This window comes from Oncorhynchus mykiss, chromosome 20 (assembly GCF_057628025.1).
Source record: "Oncorhynchus mykiss isolate SJ-2025 chromosome 20, ASM5762802v1, whole genome shotgun sequence".
Lineage (NCBI taxonomy): Eukaryota > Metazoa > Chordata > Actinopteri > Salmoniformes > Salmonidae > Oncorhynchus > Oncorhynchus mykiss.
In genome coordinates, this window is record NC_143041.1 from 30,103,101 (window position 1) to 30,124,196 (window position 21,096).

At 41.9% G+C, this 21,096-nt stretch overlaps 1 pseudogene; it reads left to right on the forward strand.

Annotated features, from left to right (window-relative positions):
• The first annotated feature begins 9,204 nt into the window (after positions 1-9,204).
• On the forward strand, positions 9,205-12,060 carry LOC149974560 (uncharacterized; annotated as a pseudogene).
• The last annotated feature ends 9,036 nt before the right edge of the window (positions 12,061-21,096 follow it).

The following is a 21,096-nucleotide window of genomic DNA, read 5'->3' on the forward strand; positions in this document are numbered from 1 at the left end:
GAAGTTGTCTAGAAGGGATTGAATTTGTTGTTGCCTAATTGTTTTTTTGGTAGGTTTCCACACTACATTCCTTCCATCTATAGCATTTCTTAATGTTTCTCAGTTCCTTTGGCTCATGATTAAGTAAATGCTTTGTTCAAGTAGGGTGAGGGTGTCAGGTTCTTGTTTGGTTCTGGCATTTAGGTCCTCACAGACTAGTACATGTCCCTGGGCCTGGAAATAATTGATTTCACCTTTCAGGATTGAGAAGCTGTCTTCATTAATGTATGAGGATTCTAGTGGGAGGATATACAGTAGATACAGGTTTTCTCTGTTAAGATAATTTCCTTTTGAATTTCTAGCCACATGTAAAATGTTCCTCTCTCTGTCTCAATCCCTCTATCTCTCTGTCTAGTACATTTTGCAATGTTAAATCAACACTTAAAGAGATCATTTTAACACTATCTCAGAGTACATACCTGTTCATGGAGACTGAACTGCTGTACATCTTTCATTTGACCACCCTTTTCAGTCTTAACACATTTAAAACAACGAATTCAAAATAAATGTATTGAAAAGACAACTGCTTTAAGATCTAAATTTCCTGGACATTAAACCAACATAAGGCTACTTTTTGTTCCAGTAGCACTGTTATGGCAGACTCTTCCTTGCACAGAGAAAGGTGAGCTCACTGGGGCTATATTACAAATGACACTATATCCCCTATGTAGTGCACTACTTGACCAGAGCCCTATGGGGTGCCATTTGGGACATAGCCTGGGACTGAGCTCATCAGAAAAAAAGGTTCAGTTAATGTCTTCTGTAGACTCCTACTCAACAGTCAACAATGTTACACTGAACTTGGTCCCATTCTCTTACAAACACCCCCCCCCCCTCCCACACACACACACACACATAACAAACTGCTGAATCATTGTGTACTAGATGAGAAGGAAAGCAACCAAGCTAATTCGTTCCTGACCTCCTACTCACTCCAAGATATCCCATGTATCATCAGTTATCACTTTAGAGGCCAATAACTTAGAAACTTTTCTTGAGGTTCATATGATAAGACAAACAACCCTCTGATGCAGATAGCCAACTAGCCAGGGTGTTTCAACAGAAACAGAACAACTTTCCACAGAAAGCCAATAGCATCCTTAATGCAGATTGCTGCATGGTTCTGTCATATCACCCATCCACTGTGCGTAAAACGTGACCAACAACCAATTGTTTACAGCAATTCCATAACATCCTTCGATACAGATTGCTCTCCCAACAGTACCTGGGTTGGTTTGTGTCACAGAGAGGGTGTGGGAACTTGAGACCAGTCTTGTGGTCTGATGGGAAAAGACGGTCATTTCACATTTATGAGATTAAGCATGAAAACCTTAATGCAATCAACCCAGAGGGGGGCAAGGCCAGATAGGCCAGGGGTTAGGGGCCTGAATGTCGATCAGACCACGTTCTTACCATAGAATTACAATCAGTCATTCTAATTCTACGGTTCTATAAGTCTATCTAATTCTACGCTTCTATGGTCCTTACATTCTTCCAGACACACACCTTATACGAACACAATAGATAGTTTGACTGAATGGACTTAGAATCCGCTTCAACCCTTCGTGGAAATGCAGCCACTTGTGAATGAATAATACATTATAGTTGGGTTATGTCGATCCACACTCCAATAAATCTTGATGCATACTCTCAAAGCTGAGCTACTTCTCACTCAGTAAGATCAGCAAAGGGAAATGAGGTGGAAAATCACAACAGTGTAAACCTCACCATGAACAGATGTAGTGTGAGTTACAGAGCTGTTTTGGTATGCTGGAGCTGTTTCTGTTTTGGCTGTCCAATCGCAGTCAGAAAGTGAGGAGTGAGACAAAGTTGGTAAGAGATTAAGGGAGGAGATATAGTATCCCCATGACTACCAAGGGTCCACCTCAATCTCCACATATAAGGAAAACTCCCTGACCAGCTACAGCCTTAAACACTATGGAATAAGGTTCTTTGTGCACCCGTTAAGTCCTGCAAGTCACAGCCCAAGTCCCCACCCCAGACTGGGTATTAGACTATAACCATGTATAACCTAAATCAACTCTGAACAGTGTCACAACTAATTATACAGGCTGTAGAAATATCATGATATTGAATAATTTTCAGGTTGACTGAATTCGGACTGAAATTGTGCAATTTAGTGAATTTAAGAAGTGAGTATAGAATCAAAAGGACCGAGAAATCTAGACAGGCTATACATAGACTGTACAGTGCTGGACCGGAACATGACCAAAAACAGCTATGAAACCCAGAGAGAAGGGAAGGGCCGGAGGAGTTGTTTTGGCCATTATAGGAGTTGCAGGACTGGGGATGGTGAAATGGGTTGGTTTTCCCATCAGCATTTTGAGAGAGAGGCCCACAAATTCTTGATAGGTGAGGACAGGAACCACCACCATATTTTCTGAACTTCTTCTCTGCACCCTATTCTGTATATAGTGTACTTCTTTTGGGGGCTCTGGTCAAAAGTAGTGCACTATATAGGGAATAGGGTGCCATTTGGGATGCATCCCTCTGGTTGACTGGGAGAGAACAGATGGGAAAGGTCTAGGACACTGTTCAGGATAGGTCTAAGATACGGTTAAAATATTCCCATTGACGCTTTGAATATTTTTGGGAGAAAATATATTTCTCGGCTGTTTCCTTTCGCATTTCTGGAGCTCCCACTACAAATGTTTATTGATTGATTGATTGATTGATTGACCGATGCATCTTTGGGTTTTCGGCCTGTTTTTGGGGAAGACTGTCAACGAGCAACAGACCACATCTCCATCTGTGGAAGGGGATGCTTAGTGGGTCTACCACATCTGTGTTTTCTCTGAAACGCATACTCTTCAAATGCAGCAGAACAAAAGGGGCCAATTTACTGTTTTTATGAGTAAGTTCATTTTGAACTTACCTGAATCAACTTTGTATTGTAGATTAACGTTGGTTAAAATATTAAAGGTTAATTTAGTGAATTTAATTGTTCACATTTCATTGTCCTCAAAGATGGAAGGCAGGTGGGAGGAGGCAAGATAAGGTGGGACCATTCTAGCCAATGAGAGGGCAGATACGCTTGTGAACAACAGAGTCATATATTTAGAAAGTTGTTCCAACCTTTAGCATTTTGAATATTTTTCTAATTCCAGACATTCAGTTACATAGCATTGTTTATATATTTCCCATCTAATGTTAATGACATCGACGCTGCTGCTACTCTGCTATTATCTATGCATAGTCACTTTCATAACTCTACCTACAGTGAGGGAAAAAAGTACTTGATCCCCTGCGGATTTTGTACTTTTGCCCACTGACAAAGAAATGATCAGTCTATAATTGTATTTGTATTTGTATTTGACCCCTCTGCAAAACATGACTAAGTACTTGGTGGCAAAACCCTTGTTGGCAATCAGAGGTCAGACGTTTCTTGTAGTTGGCCACCAGGTTTGCACACATCTCAGGAGGGATTTTGTCCCACACCTCTTTGCAGATCTCCTCCAAGTCATTAAGGTTTCGAGGCTGACGTTTGGCAACTCGAACCTTGAGCTCCCTCCACAGATTTTCTATGGGATTGAGGTCTGGAGACTGGCTAGGCCACTCCAGGACCTTAATGTGCTTCTTTTTGAACCACTCCTTTGTTGCCTTGGCCGTGTGTTTTGGGTCATTGTCATGCTGGAATACCCATCCACGACCAATTTTCAATGCCCTGGCTGAGGGAAGGAGGTTCTCACCCAAGATTTGATGGTACATGGTCCCATCCGTCGTCCCTTTGATGCGTTGAAGTTGTCCTGTCCCCTTAGCAGAAAAACACCCCCAAAGCATAATGTTTCCACCTCCATGTTTGAGTCATAGACAGCATTCCTCCTCCTCCAAACACAGCGAGTTGAGTTGATGCCAAAGAACTCCATTTTGGTCTCATCTGACCACAACACTTTCACCCAGTTGTCCTCTGAATCATTCAGATGTTCATTGGGAAACTTCAGACGGGCATGTATATGTGCTTTCTTGAACAGGGGGACCTTGCAGGCGCTGCAGGATTTCAGTCCTTCACGGCGTAGTATGTTACCAATTGTTTTCTTGGTGACTATGGTCCCAGCTGCCTTGAGATCATTGACAAGATCCTCCCGTGTAGTTCTGGGCTGATTCCTCACCGTTCTCATGATCATTGCAACTCCACGAGGTGAGATCTTGCATGGAGCCCCAGGCCGAGGGAGATTGACAGTTATTTTGTGTTTCTTCCATTTGCGAATAATCGCACCAACTGTTGTCACCTTCTCACCAAGCTGATTGGCGATGGTCTTGTAGCCCATTCCAGCCTTGTGTAGGTCTACAATCTTGTCCCTGACATCCTTGGAGAGCTCTTTGGTCTTGGCCATGGTGGAGAGTTTGGAATCTGATTGATTGATTGCTTCTGTGGACAGGTGTATTTTATACAGGTAACAAACTGAGATTAGGAGCACTCCCTTTAAGAGTGTGCTCCTAATCTCAGCTCGTTACCTGTATAAAAGACACCTGTCCACAGAATCAATCAATCAGATCAGGAGCACACTCCCTTTAAAGAGTGTGCTCCTAATCTCAGCTCCTTACCTGTATAAAAGACACCTGGGAGCCAGAAATCTTTCTGATTGAGAGGGGGTCAAATACTCATTTCCCTCATTAAAATGCAAATCAATTTACAAACATTTTTGACATGCATTTTTCTGGATTTTTTTGTTGTTATTCTGTCTCTCACTGTTCAAATAAACCGACCATTAAAATTATAGACTGATCATTTCTTTGTCAGTTGGCAAACGTACAAAATCAGCAGGGAATCAAATACTTTCCCCCCTCACTGTACATGTACATATTACCACCGGTGCCCCTGCACATTGACTCTGTACCGGTAAAATAGTCAATCTTCTTCTTCTTCGTTGGCTGAAGAAGGCACTTAACCCTAACTTACTCCAGTAGCCCGTACTACTATGTCTGACCCTGTCAGACCCAACACATTTCACTGCACCCTATCCAGTGTATGTGACAATAAAACAGATTTTCTTTTTTACTTTAAAATGGTGGAAGCCCTCAATGGCAATGTCCATGCTAAAACAAGTTATATCCATTATGTGTCCTCTATCTATCGCTATGACAACAGCACAACTCTGATATAAAGTTGCTTTCAGGTAAATGCCAGGTGCGTCAACATATATCAGTGCATTCGTAACAACCTAACCTTACGAAACTTAAATTAGATCAAATAAGCCTCACGTATGCCTTTTTTGTTGACCAAATTAGACACTCTCATTGGCCTCCATACAAAAACGATTCACTTCGTGGACTTATTTACATGGGCGGAGTAAAACCTCTTACTTCGCCTCTTCTGGTACTTTTTAACCAATACAAAAAAAAGACGCAAATTGTTAATCACATTAACTGTAATGAACTACAAAGACTGTAAATATAATGTGTAGATGATTCTCAATAAATGTACTGGAAACATTTCACTATAACCTTTAACTATTAAAGTTACACGTTTGATAACACACCGGGATAACTTTGCAGAACATGAGCTTATCAAAATAGAATGTATCAACCTTTGGACAAGGTTCGTGTGTCTCTGGACAGTGAAGTGACAGGCAATGTGACTTTATTATCCGCTGTGCCAAAGGTGATTATGAGTTCAGAATAAATAATGATATGTCTCAGGACAATAAAAATCACTAATCTGTTCCCACAAGTCCCTACTACTGACCACTGTCCATTCAGGAGGGGAGGTGATGACCCCTCACCCCTGCCCTAGCTCTCTCACACACACACACACACACACACACACACACACACACACACACACACACACACACACACACACACACACACACACATATATACACACACACACCACCAACAGCTCCATGACAGCCAGTCCAGGCTGACCAGGGGCAATTGTGGCTCCATTGTGAGGGCCTCCAGAGAGGCTCAGGCTTTGTATGTGTGTGTGTGTGTGTGTGTGTGTGTGTGTGTGTGTGTGTGTGTGTGTGTGTGTGTGTGTGTGTGTGTGTGTGTGTGTGTGTGTGTGTGTGTGTGTGTGTGTGTGTGTGTGTGTGTGTGTGTGTCCCAAGTGATTGATGCTGACCTGACCCATGTCCCCTGGCCTGCAGTGATCTGGTGGAGATGCTGCTACAATTAGCCCTGAATTAGTCCCCTGATGATGACATCTCCCATCCAGACCAGGCTCTTCGCGCATGCAGCATGGCCTTACAATGGATAAAATGGAGGCTCTAATGGTTACAAGAGAAGGTAATGATGACCCTCAGAATCCAGATCTCAGAACATTTTGTTTCACACACATAGTCATTTAAAGGCAAATGTCACTCTAAAATGATATTTTGCTATTTATTTCATTAGTCCACTGTTGATACAGATCCTAAATGTTTTGCATGTCAGCAGTCACGCTATCAAGATATTAGACTTTAATAAGAAGCAAAGTGTCACTGCCACATCATCATGATGATGCTGATGATATTTCGCTACTTAAAAGTCCAATATCTTGATAAATCGACTGCTGACAATTTTGGCTAATTTAAAAAATACCAAAAGGTAGTTTTTGAGTGATATTTCCCTTTAAGTAAAATAGTGTAACCTAAAAGTATTAGAAAATGGGAAATGCTATTGCTTTTGGGATTTTGGTTAATTATCACTGCTTTTATCTCCGCTCCTCTCCTCCTTCCATCCCTTCCCTTCCCTTCCCTCCCCGCTACCTGCTGTTAGAACAGGAAACCACATAGGAAGTCATCCTATCTGCTGCCATCTCTTGTCCTGCAGAGAACTGTCATCACTATTCCCTGTATCCATTAAAACCTCATCACAGTCTGTTTAAAGGGGCAATCTGCAGTTGCTACTTCCATTTTTGTACTTATAAATTAATGGTATGTATCCATTGATTCTAGAAGAATATAATTTATAAATGTCTCATGAGCTTAGTTCAGCTGTCATACCCCATCAGAACCCAAAATATAATCTTGTTTAATTCCAATGTTTGTAAACAAAGTAAACATAAACAAGCACTATAAAGCCTCAAAACATGGTTAAAACTATAGTTTTGTTATCCATAGCTTTGTCTATACATTTTTGAAAGTTTTCATTTCTCCAGACCCATCCCTCAGCTGTTTCTGAACAGGGGTGGGGGAAATGCATTATTGTTTCAACTGCTGACTGCCACTTTAAAGAATGATAGCAGCTCTTCCTGCGCCTGTCATCGGGGTGACACGGAGCGTCAGGCGGACAAAGAGAGAGAGAGACAGAGAGAGAGAACGAGAGTGAGAGAGAAAGAGCTCTTTGGGGTGGCACAATGGAGTTGTAAAGTGAGGTGCCAGAGAGGTGCTGTGGGACACCTGCAGTGTACCTGCTGCTGTAAACTCTTCTCTCTTCCTCTCTCACCTCTCTCACTCCTCTCCCTCTCTCACTCCTCTCTCTGTCTGTCTCTGTCTCCCCTCTTTCTCTCTCACCTCTCTCACTCCTCTCTCTGTCTGTCTCTCTCTCCCCTCTTTCTCTCTCACCTCTCTCACTCCTCTCTCTCTTCCTCTCTCTCTTCTCTCTCACCTCTCTCTCTCTCTCTCTCTCTCTCACATCTCTCTCTCACCTCTCTCTCTCTGTCTCTCTCTCTCTCACTCTCTCTCTATCTCTGTCTGTCTGTCTCTCTCTCCTCTCTCACTCCTCTCTCTGTCTGTCTCTCTCTCCCCTCTTTCTCTCTCCTCTCTCACTCCTCTGTCTGTCTCTCTCTGTTTGTCTCTCTCTCCCCTCTTTCTCTCACCTCTCTCACTCCTCTCTCTGTCTGTCTCTCTCTCCCCTCTTTCTTTCTCACCTCTCTCACTCCTCTCTCTCTGTCTGTCTCTCTCTCCCCTCTTTCTCTCAGACCTCTCTTTCTCTCTTTCTAGCACCCTGTCAAACACTGTCTGACACCACTATCAAGGGATGCCTCGGAAAATAAACCCTGCTAACTCCTCCTGTCCTCATTCTTACTCTTCACAGAGGAGAGGAAGAGGAGGCATCCTTCTAGAGCCACATTGAAGAAACTGGGTAAAGGAGGAAGAAGAGTTGGATAGAGGAAGCTATACTTGGGTTGTCCCACAAAATGAGTGCCTTTTGCCGATGCACCAATATTGAATTTTAAAAGCATGTTATATTCAATGAAGTGACCTTCAATATACACCATGTGGAGAATTCATTCAATCAGTGCATCCGCTGTGACTTTCAGGAAGATTTTAACCCCAACATTTCTCAAAGGTTTCACCATTATTATAAAGCCCTCGTTATTTTGTTGCTTTGATGTCATTTCTGAACCGTATTATTTATTTAATGTGATTAGTGATTCAGTTTAAACCTCCAGTTGTGTTCCGGTTGAATTGGACCGATATACATGTTTACTCTCTGAAAATGTAGTTCATTTAACCTGATTGTCATAAGGTTCCATGACTTTGTCCACACAGGGCATCTGAGCACACAAAATACATTTGGATGATTCGCGTTACATTTTGGGTGTTTTATTTAACTTTTGTACACCTGTGGTGTTCCCGGTCAAAAATCATCGGTCATTAGAAATGAATGGGTGAGACTACAATTCATGTATAAAATTGAGTTCAGGCACATGCCCCTTCATCAGATGGACACACTTCCTCTCCCAGACCCCCACATGCATGTGTGTTTGAGCACACACACACACACACACCTGACTCCCCTTCTTGGCTTCCATGGCAACCACCACGGGAACCTTTCCCCAATAGAATCTTTCCCCCACAGGAACTGAACCTGTTGGCAATCTCACAAAGAATAGCAACATTGTTTCAATAATATATAGAACTTTTCTCATAGCTCTGGTATATAAAGCTTTTTTGAGGCCTTGCTCACAATTAATTCTGTGGCAGAACAATGACCAAACAATATACTGTATGTGAGGCTCTTGATCATATCTTTGATCATGACACTGGTGAGGAGGAGAGAGGCCCGGAAACTGACAGTAAAGATGCATTAGAGGAGGAAGTGTCAGAAGTTCAAGACAACACAGAATATGATTCAGAATATGATTCAGATATGAGACAACCGATGTGGAACAATCCCGTGATGAGGAAGAGTGCCCTGCTGAGGTTGTTGTTACATTCCGGTCAAAAAAATTGAATTTGACCTGGTCTTCATCCCCACCTGAGAGCAGAGGTCGACTGTCGGCTGAAAATGTTATCAGGATGACCCCAGGGCCAACGAGATACGCCATATCCAGGGTTGATGACATAAAATCCTGCTTCGAACTGTTCCTGACAGAGTCAATCGAAACTATAGTGATAAACATCAACTTGGAGGGGAGATGTGTTTACAAAGACAACTGGAAGGAGGTAGACCGGACAGACGTCCAAGCAGACGTGGGTCTCTTGATTTCGGCTGGTGTGTACAGATCCAGAAACAAATCAACCACCAGTTTATGGGATGCAGAGTCTGGTCGGGCAATTTTTCATGCCACTATGTCACTCCAGACATTTCACGTGTTGTCATGGGTGATTCGCTTCGACGACCGTGATACAAGACCAGGCCGCCGTCAACAAGACAAGCTGGCAGCGATCAGAGAGGTTTGGTACAAGTGAGTGGAGCGCCTGCCACTCATCTATAACCCAAGTCCAGACGTCACAGTGGATGAGTGGTCGCTTTTAGGGGACACTGCCCATTCAAACAGTACATGCCAAGCAAACCATCTAAATATGGAATACAGATATGGGCAGCAAGTTGTCATGACGTTGGCCTGGGGGTAGGTTTATGACAGTCATAAATACCTCTTTCCCCCTTTTTCCTCTCTCTACCCTACTGATGTGACATTTGCAAACCCCTTGGTTAACATTCTGGGAACATCAGAAGGTGGGGGAAAATGAACTATATTCTGGTAATCCGACCAATTGAACATATGCGGTGGTGTGACTAGGGGGCAGTATTTTCATTTTTGGAAAAATAACGTTCCCGTAGTAAACGGGATATTTTGTCAGGACAAGATGCTAGAATATGCATATAAGTGACAGCTTAGGATAGAAAACACTCTAAAGTTTCCAAAACTGTAAAAATATTGTCTGTGAGTATAACAGAACTGATATTGCAGGCGAAAGCCTGAGAAAAATCCAATCCGGAAGTGACTCATCTTTTGAAAGCTCTGCGTACCAATGCATTCCTATTGAGCAGTGAATGGGCTATCAACCAGATTACTTTTTCTACGTATTCCCCAAGGTGTCTACAGCATCGTGACGTAGTTTTACGCATTTATGTTGAAGAATACCCGTAAGCGGCTACATTGCGCAAGTGGTCACCTGATGGCTCTCAGAGTGATTCTAGCGTAAAATACAGAGGTAGCCATTATTCCAATCGGTCCTACTGAAAAACCAATTGTCCCGGTGGATATATTATCGAATAGATATTTGAAAAACACCTTGAGGATTGATTATAAACAACGTTTGCCATGTTTCTGTCGATATTATGGAGCTAATTTGGAATATTTTTCGCCGTTTTCGTGACTGCAATTTCCGGGCGATTTCTCAGCCAAACGTGAAGAACAAACGGAGCTATTTCGCCTACAAAAATAATATTTTTTGGAAAAAAGGAACATTGGCTATCTAACTGGGAGTCTCGTGAGTGGAAACATCCGAAGCTCATCAAAGGTAAACGATTTAATTTGATTGCTTTTCTGATTTCCGTGACCAAGTTACCTGCTGCTTGCTGGACAAAATGCTATGCTAGGCTATCGATAAACTTACACAAATGCTTGTCTAGCTTTGGCTGTAAAGCATATTTTGAAAATCTGAGATGACAGGGTGATTAACAAAAGGCTAAGCTGTGTTTCAATATATTTCACTTGTGATTTTCATGAATAGGAATATTTTCTAGAAATATTTAGGTCCGTTGCGTTATGCTAATTAATATCAGTCGATGATTACGCTCCCGGACCCGGGATGGGGAGTTACTAGAGGTTAATGAATATGATGTCAGTTCGGTTGTCATCTGAGACATTCTCATCAATGATAAGATGACATAAACTCTACAGTGGAAAGTCTACACATCAGAGTTATCGGATTCACATGGAATTGTTGTTAAATTTAAATGTTTGAATATGAAATTATTCGTGATGGGATGAAATGTGATTTTAGCGGTAATTTAGAATGCATAAGATATTGTATTTACGATAGCACAGCTTCGCCCTTTGTTCCTCAGTCTTCCCGCTCTTTCACTCAAACCCAGCCCCCTTTCTTTTGTGTAACAAGCTGTCATATCTGTTCTGCCCGCTAGGGACGTTTTCCTTTATGACGTCATTTGTAATCAAGTTATGATTTAATTATGTGTAATTCTGTGTGATTAGGTTAGGTATTTAGTAAATAAATAATTAAACCCAATTTTGTATTGCTGATTCAACTTGTTAGCCAGGGTTGGTGCAGATAACCAAGTATTTACAACTTTCAGATGAGACTGAATTAAGATGATGATTAATATTGACTGCTATTGATGTAAAATATTACTAGGTCTTTAAGAATTAATTCGCAAGATAACAGCTCTATAAATATTATTTTGTGGTGCCCCGACTCTCTGGTTAATTACATTTACATGATTAGCTCAATCAGGTAATATTAATTACAGGGAAATAATTTTATAGAATAGCATGTCATATCACTTAATCCGGCATAGCCAAAGACACGACAATGTGATGCCAGGACAAGTTATGCCTGAAACATGCAGGTTCACCCTGGGAAACCTGCTGACGGTGTTCCCGAAAGGAACCAGGGAAACCTGCTGACCGTGTTCCTGAAAGGAACCAGGGAAACCTGCTGACGGTGTTCCCGAAAGGAACCAGGGAAACCTGCTGACGGTGTTCCCGAAAGGAACCAGGGAAACCTGCTGGCGGTGTTCCTGAAAGGAACCAGGGAAACCTGCTGACGGTGTTCCCGAAAGGAACCAGGGAAACCTGCTGGCGGTGTTCCCGAAAGGAACCAGGGAAAGCGGGTGGTCCTGGAAATGACTGCAGGTCTCCACGGACATAACATAACGTGACAATTTCTTCACCTCATATGCTTTTGGCCAGAAGCTGCTCCAAAGAAAATGACCATGGTGGGGACGGTCAGAAGGAACAAGCCTGAGTTGCCTCCTGCCTTACACAATACCAAGGACAGGGATAATTTTTCCTCTAAATTTGCCTTCACCGATATACCCACTCTTGTGTCCTAATGCTCGAAGAAAAAGAAGAATGTGCTCATGATGTCAACTCTGCACAGGGATGCCGCTGTGAGTACCAGGGAGGACAGGAAGCCCAACGCTGTCCTGGATTACAACAGGAACAAAGAGGAGCTGACAACCTTGATAAATCTCATGTACTTTTTTTTCCTGTCACCAGATTGTTTTATCTGCATCATAAAAATAAGACATGTTGTTTGGTGAAATGCTCATTGAATTTGTGAACAATATGGAGTCCATTCTATTCATTTGAATATGTAAATATGTTTTAGATGTGATAAATTAAACAATGCTTTGATGTAATTTTTCACATGTTACTATGCAAAGTACCACTTGTATGTACTCGTTATTTTATTCACTGATTGTTGCACTTTTGCAGGTTACTTGCACATACTCTTGTAAGAGGATGACGGCACATTGGCACAACGTGGTGTTCTTCAACATCCTAAATGTGTCGGCCTACAACAAGTTTGTGGTGTGGATGGAGGTGAATCCAGGCTGGAACACAAACAATGTAATTTTGTGCCACTATTTAACATTTTTATTTTAACATCCACCATAATTTGCAAATAAATTCATTAAAAATCCTACAATGTGATTTTCTGGATTTTTTTTCTCATTTTGTCTGTCATAGTTGAAGTGTACCTATGATGAAAATTACAGGCTCTCATCTTTTTAAGTGGGAGAACTTGCACAATTGGTGGCTGACTAAATACTTTTTTTGCCTCACTGTATGTATTATTATGGATTTATAATCAGCTATAATGGGGCAGTAATTTTGGACAGGGAACACAGAATTAATTTACATGAAACGAACACAACAGGATGGTTAAGGAAAAAAAAAACTGTCCCTCCTTTTAAGGTCAACTATCAGGAATCAAGGTAAGACCCAGATGCAGACCGCGTCGAAGTAACAATGTTTATTACAGCAACAGGGGCAAAGGAACAGGACAGCAGGCAGGTTCAGGTCAGGCAAAGGTCGGTAATCCAGAGGTGGGGCAAAGGCAGGCAGGCAGAGTGGTCAGTGGGTGGGTAGAGGGTCAGGATAGGCAAGGGTCAAAAACCAGGAGGACGAGAAAAGAGAGACTGGGGAAAAGCAGGCGCTGACACAAAACTGCTGGTTGGCTTGACGAACAAGACGAACTGGCAACAGACAAATAGAGAACACAGGTATAAATACACAGGGGATAATGGGGAAGATGGACGACACCTGGAAGGGGGTGGAGACAATCACAAAGACAGGTGAAACAGATCAGGGTGTGACAGTTGACTCTGTTACATGAACTGAACTCTTGTTTTAATATGGTGAAACTATTCTTTTGTATTATTATTATTCAAAGGAAACATTGAACATCTAATAGTCAAATCATAGTATAAAAGCAGTTGAGCTGGTTCTACTCTTTTTGGTCATTTTCTGGTGTTTTGTGGTGGAGAACTGAGTGAGTCGATCATAACATAGATAGGCAGGCTAGAAACGTTTTAACAATTACATCTTTTGGGTTGTTGCTTGCATTCAATTGCCTCTCCCTGTTGCACACAACAAGCTTCCATTCCCCCTGTCACAAGGGGATTTATGGCTGATTTAAGATGCAATTGTCAAGGCTGTTACAGTCAATTCTGTTTGAATCGAGTACAGGCTTAACTGAATGACAACAAAGACAGAATACAATGTGGAATTGTATTGAATAGTTTGGGGTATGGCCTCATCTCAGAGGAATCAGATGCTGATGACAGGTTGCCCTATGCTGGGCAGCTTCCAATGACAGGCCTTCAGTTGTTGGTGGTGGGGAGGTGGAAGGTCGTTGGAAGACTGATTAGGAAACAGTTAACACTACCGTATGGATATCTGCTATGCCTGTGAGATAGGAAGTGATGTCAATTATATTGTGCTTACTGGATTAATTTAAAGTGACAAGCCATTCTGACCAGCCTTCCTGATGGAACCTTCATAAACTACATTACTTTATTAGACACTTAATAGGCACTTCATATAGTCATATTTCTTGTTAACCTCTTGAGATGGGAAAACTAAAGTTGAACATGTGCTCTTTATAACAGAATAGCAAATTGGGGTGAAATCAAATGTTGTTGTTTTTCACCAAGATACATAGTTCAAAAGGCACCAAATTAGTGTAATGACCCACTTACAAGTATATATTGTGTATTACTTGGTTTGGGTTAAGGAATTAGAGGTGGAGGAGGCTCTACCTCTACAAGTCTTCATGTTGCTTTGTTGAGGAGTAGGAAGTAGGAGCGGGGACTGTACTGACACATTGCTTGCCTCCAGTTCATGGTTGATGGCCATGAACTGGTGGTTGCATCCATACCCATCAGGAAGATCAGGAAGAATCAGAGTCTGACATGACAGATTGGCCTGGTGGCAAAGGTAGTGTGGGGCTATGTGCTCTTACTTGACTTTCTATTGGAAACGCCTCCAACAACGCCACTCTCCCTACTCTCCAAGGGACAGGAGCACAGACCACACATCACTATACTAGTAGAGAACACAGACCACACATCACTATACAAGTAGAGAACACAGACTACACATGTCACTTTACCAGCAGGGAACACAGATCACACAACATTAATGATAGATTTTCTTCGTCTTTGCTTTATCATCAAATCAAATAATAACACTGATGAGTTTTGTCAACATAGAACTGACATTGATCAAATAGCCACCACTATAGTTGTTTTCAGCAGGTACAAAAATCCCAGCTATAGTCATGAAAAGGTCCAGTCATGTCCAGTGGGATTTTAATGTTCTTTTGGCTTGAGGTTCAATTTCCTTTTCCTGGTCTGAGATTCCATCTGTGTCTGTTATTAGGGAGCTGTGGTCAGCAGTAGGGTATTGATACACAGGCCTGTCCTCAGGGCAGGGGGATGGTAGTAGTGATAGTGGCGATAGGGATTCATTTATTGAGCAGGTCCTGTGGTCCCAAACTAGCTGGACTGGACTTCACCCTCATTTCAACAGTTGGTCTTCTTATTTATCACTGCCCACGGCTAGCATTCACCTTGAGCTCTTCTCTCATTTTTATCTATTCTCTTCTCTCTTCTCTTCTCTTCTCACCATGTTCAGTGAGAACTCATACCGCTCAGCAACTCCTAATCTGACACAGACAGTTTCTCACTTTCCTCTCCATCCCTTATACAGTCAGTGAGTCTGAATAGCGTGCTTGGTTGGAATTAAGCAATCCATGGCATGCCTGAAATGTAAGAAAATTACACATTGCACTTTGCAGTGGTGATAAGCCTGAATTGGAGTCTTCTTTGTCAGAAGCCCTAACAAGGAAGACTATTCAACTCAAAGCTTCTCCTAGGCAGAGGGACCAGATTTATTGTCTTTCTTCTGGTTTTGTTTTATATGTAAATGCAATCGTATATTGATTAGACATTTGTCTTCCAAGCTGTTGAGGTCCTGTTGGGGGTCTGGAGGCACTCGGAAAGGTCTGCTGGGGCGCACGTGTACCAGAGGGGCAAGAATCGGAGGGAGATAGGAGAGAGGCCCCCCATCCCACAGGTCATTGATTGGATCTCTGTCTGTTGAAGAACACACAGATGAAATCAGTGAAGATGCACACACAGACACACACGTGCCACATGCCACACACAGACATATACGGAAACACACACACACAGCCTGTGCCTGTTGAATTGCAGGAGACCAGGTGAGGAATATTGATCAGTAAATGAAAGAGAGAGAGAAAGAGAAAGAGAAAGAGAAAGAGAGAGAGAGAGAGAAAGAGAGAGAGAGAGAGAGGGGGGGGGGGAAGGAGAGAAGAAAGGATAGGGGTGAGGATGGAGAGAATAAGAGATGCACGCAAGGAGGCGCACACACACACACACTCACACACAGGTCCCAGTGCTGGGGAGCTGCTCAGTGTGAAATGTTTTCTAATGATCATAGCGGCAGATGGCAGAGAAACAGACACATATGTTCCCAGCGCATCCCAAGCCTGCCTTACTCTGTCAATGATGCATTCGTTTGCTGTTTATTTGTTGTTTGGATGTTTGTTTGTGCTTAATACTCAGCAGTGGTGGTCGGTGACGTTTAAGATGAGGGAGGACGATACATTTTTTTTATGATTATGGCCCTATTACAGCATTCACCCAGCTCAATGTATCATTGATAGGTTTAGGCTACTACATGATACTTGAATTCTCCCTATACACATCATGAGGTTGCTACAACCTAGCCTATGAATGAAAGTTTACAACGTAGGTGCACAGTTCGAGAGAAACATTTGAGTAATTAAGGTGACAGACAGTGACACATTAAATAGCGCCATGCACACTCTTGCCTGCATCTAGCTGATCTAGCGTGTAATCATTAGTCCAACAGTTGCAAATGAGCGTTTTTATTGGACAAATTTAGGTAACTTTCATTCTGTTTGCGTCCATTTAAGAAACGTTTTTTAACAGAAGTGGTGGATTGAATACACCCCTGATCAAACGCAATGCATGCACAACACATCAGCTGTCTGTGTCCAGCCGAAAAAAAAACATTCCATGCCAAACCTTCATATCATAACCACTAACACACAGCCTACATCGTTGCATTGTCATTATTATTAGCTAACTCATAGTCAACATAGCTACTAGAACTAACGCATATGAAAACCCGCTACAATCATGCAGTACAGTTTACAGTCAAAAAGCAGTTTATTAGTTACACCGGCGGGCCCGATGGCAATAATTAATCAAATCAAAATCTCACCTTGACCTGGACGAGTTCCAGTGTTGGGATAGTCATAGCCAGCTACTGTAGCTAACATAGCATCCCTCTCTGTTTGAGCCAGGTGTTTGAGTAGGCTAAACTAGCTCGCTGCATTTGCTAGCTAAGTGAAAGTGAAAAAAAATACAACAAAGTACATATCTCTCTCTCTCTCAATTCAATTCAAGGGGCTTTATTAGCATGGGAAACTTGTGTTAACATTGCCAAAGCAAGTGAAGTAGATAATATACAAAAGTGAAATAAACTATCAAATGAACAGTAAACATTACACTCACAGAAGTTCCAAAAGAATAAAGACCTTACAAATGTCATATTATGACTATATACAATGTTGTAACGGTGTACAGATGGTTAAAGAACAAAAGGGACAATAAATAAACATAAATATGGGTGGTATTTACAATTGTGTTTGTTCTTCACTGGTTGACCTTTTCTTGTGGCAACAGGTCACAAATCTTGCTGCTGTGATGGCACACTTCCCCGTAGATATGGGAGTTTATTAAAATTGGGATTTTTTTTCGACTTCTTTGTGGATATGTGTAATCTGAGGGAAACATGTATCTCTAATGTGGTCATACATTTGGCAGGAGGTTAGGAAGTGCAGCTCAGTTGCCACATCATTTTGTGGGCAGTGTGCACATAGGCTGTCTTCTCTTGAGAGCCAGGTCTGCAAACGGAGGCCTTTCTCAATAGCAAGGCTATGCTCACTGAGTCTGTAGATCGTCAAAGCTTTCCTTAAGTTTGGGTCAGTCACAGTGGTCAGGTATTCTGCCACTGTGTACTCTCTGTTTAGGGCCAAATAGCATTCTAGTGTGCTCAGTATTTGTATTAATTCTTTCCAATATGTCAAGTAATTATCATTTTGTTATCTCATGATTTGGTTGGGTCGAACAGTGTTGCTGTCCTGGGGCTCTGGGGTGTGTGTTTGTGTTTGTAAACAAAGTCCCAGGACCAGCTTGCTTAGGGGAGTCTTCTCAAGGTTCATCTCTCTGTAGGTAATGACTTTGCTATGGAAGGTTTGGGAATCGCTTCATTTTAGGTGGTTGTAAAATTTAATGGCTCTTTTCTGGATTTTGATAATTAGCAGGTATCAGTATTTGGTGTTCGACGTTGTACACCGAGGATATTTTTGCAGAATTCTGCATGCAGAGTCTCAATTTGGTGTTTGTACCATTTAGTGAATTCTTAGTTGGTGAGCGGACCCCAGACCTCACAACCATAAAGGGCAATGGGTTCTATAACTGATTCAAGTATTTTTAGCCAGATCCTAATTGGTATGTCAAATTTGTGTTCCTTTAGATGGCATAGAATGCCCTTCTTGCCTTGTCTCTCAGATTGTTCACAGCTTTGTGGAAATTACCTGTGGCACTGATTTTCAGGCCAAGGTTTGTATAGTTTTTTGTGTGCTGTAGGGCAACGGTGTCAAGATGGAATTTGTATTTGTGGTCCTGGCGACTGGACCTTTTTTGAAACAACATTATTTTGGTCTTACTGAGATTTACTGTCAGGGCCCAGGTCTGGCAGAATCTGTGCAGAAGATGCTGCTGTAGGCTCTCCTTGGTTGGTGATAGAAGCACCAAATCATGAGCAAACAGTAGACATTTGACTTCAGATTCTAGTAGGGTGAGGCCGGGTGATGCAGACTTTTCTAGTGCACTTGCCAATTTGTTGATATATATCTTAAAGAGGGTGGGGCTTAAGCTGCATCCCTGTCTCACTCCACGGCCCTGTGGAAAGACATTTGTACGTTTTTTGCCAATATTAACCACACACTTGTTGTTTGTGTAGAAGGATTTTATAATGCTGTATGTTTTTCCCCCCAACACCACTTTCCTTTGTTTTGGTTTGTTTGTTTGCCGATTAGGGTATGCAGGGTGAATACGTGGTCTGTCAAACAGTAATTTGGTAAAAAGCCAATTTGACATTTGCTCAGTACATTGTTTTCACTGAGGAAATGTATGTGTATGCTGTTAATGACAATTCAGGATTTCCCAAGGTTACATTCCCCACAGTATTTATTGGGGTCAACTTTTGTGGATTGGGGTGATCAGTCCTTATTTACAAATATTGGGGAAGATGCCAGAGCTAAGGATGATGTTAAAGAGTTTAAGTAAAGCCAATTTGAATTTGTTGTCTGTATATTTTGTAATATCATTGAGGATACCATCAACACCACAGGCCTTGTTGTGTTATTTGTATTTTGTCCTGTAGTTCATTCAATGTATTTGAAGAATTCAGTGGGTTCTGGTAGTCTTTAATAGTTGATTCTAAGATTTGTATTTGATCGTGTGTATGTTTTTCCTTTTAGTTCTTTGGTATAAGGCCAAAAAGTTTGGAGAAGTGGTTGATCCATACATCTCCATTTTGGATAGATAACTCTTCATGTTGTTGTTTGTTTAGTGTTTTCCAATTTTTTAAGTGGTTGGAGTATATGGATTCTTCATTTACATTGAGCTGATTTCTGACGTGCTGTTCCATCTTTTTCCGTAGTGTATTTCTGTATTATTTTAGTGATTCACCATAGTGAAGGTGTAGACTCAGGGTTTCCGGGTCTCTATGTTTTTGGTTGGACAGGTTTCTCAATTTCTTTCTTAGATTTTTGCATTCTTCATCAAAACATTCGTCATTGTTGTTCATTTTCTTCAGTTTTCTATTTGAGATTTTTAAATTTGATAGGGAAGCTGAGAGGTCAAATATACTGTTTAGGTTTTCTACTGCCAAGTTTACACCTTCACTATTACAGTGGAACGTTTTGTCCAGGAAGTTGTCTAAAAGGGGTTGAATTTGTTGTTGCCTAATAGTTTTTTGGTAGTTTTCCACACTACATTCCTTCCATCTATAGCATTTCTTAATATTTCTCAGTTCCTTTGGCTTTGATGCCTCATAATTGAGTTTTGCTCTGTTCAAGTAGACTGTGATTTTGCTGTGGTTTGATAAGGGTGTCAGTGGGCTGTCTGTGAACGCTCTGAGAGACTCTGGGTTGAGGTCAGTGATAAAGTAGTCTACAATGTTACTGCCAAGAGATGAGCTATAGGTGTACCTGTCACGAATCCCGCCGAAGATGGTTCCTCTTCCTGTTCGGGCGGCACTGCCACCGAGCCCCCTTTCTTTTTCAGTTTGTTTTGTCTGATTAGTTTCACCTGTTTGGGTTTTGTTTTGGGTTATTTAAACCCGGTACGCCTGGGTTTTGTTTTTCTGTTCATGTGTGTGGATTAATGTGGATTCCTTTTTCCGGACGGTTTCGTCCTGTTTTGTGGACTTGGTTATTTATGCGCCCTTGTGTTTGGCAAGACCGTTACTCTGTTCCTGGAATAAGAACCCACGTTTGAACTAACTCTGCTCTCTGCGCCTGACTCCTCCACCCACTACTCCTAGAAGCCGTGACAGTACCTACCATAGGAGTCCTCTTGAAGCCTACCATTGACTATGTACATACCCAGCGTGCGACAGAGCTGCAGGAGTTCTGATCTGTTTTTGTTGGTTATGTTGTCATAGTTGTTCCTAGTGGGGCGTATGGAGGAGGGAATGCTGTCACATCCAGACAGGTGTTTGTCCCCCTGAGTGCTGAGGGTGTCCCGTTCTGGCATTTAGGTCGCCACAGACTGGTACATGTCCCTGGGCCTGGAAATGATTGAATTCCCCCTCCTGGATGGAGAAGCTGTCTTCATTAAAGTATGAGGATTCTAGTGGCGGGATATAGGAAGCACACAGGAGGAGCACATTTCCTTTTGAATTTCTAGCCAAATGTATAGTGTTCCTGTTTTGATTAATTTAACGTAGTGAGTTAGGTCTGCTCTATACCAAATTAGCATAACTCCTTAGTCCCTTCCCTGTTTCCCACCTGGTCATTTGATGGATGGGACTACCATCTCTTTGTAACCTAGAGGTCATTTTTAAAGAAAGAAAAATGTTTTACTAATCTTTTTCTCTCTCTTTGAGTCAACAACAACATTTTATGCACTGCAGTGCTAGCTAGCTGTAGCTTATGCTTTCAGTACTAGATTAGTTCTCTGATCCTTTGATTGGGTGGACAACATGTCAGTTCATGCTGCAAGAGCTCTGATATGTTGTAGGATGTCCTCTGAAAGATGTCAGAATTACTGTGTAAGTCTATG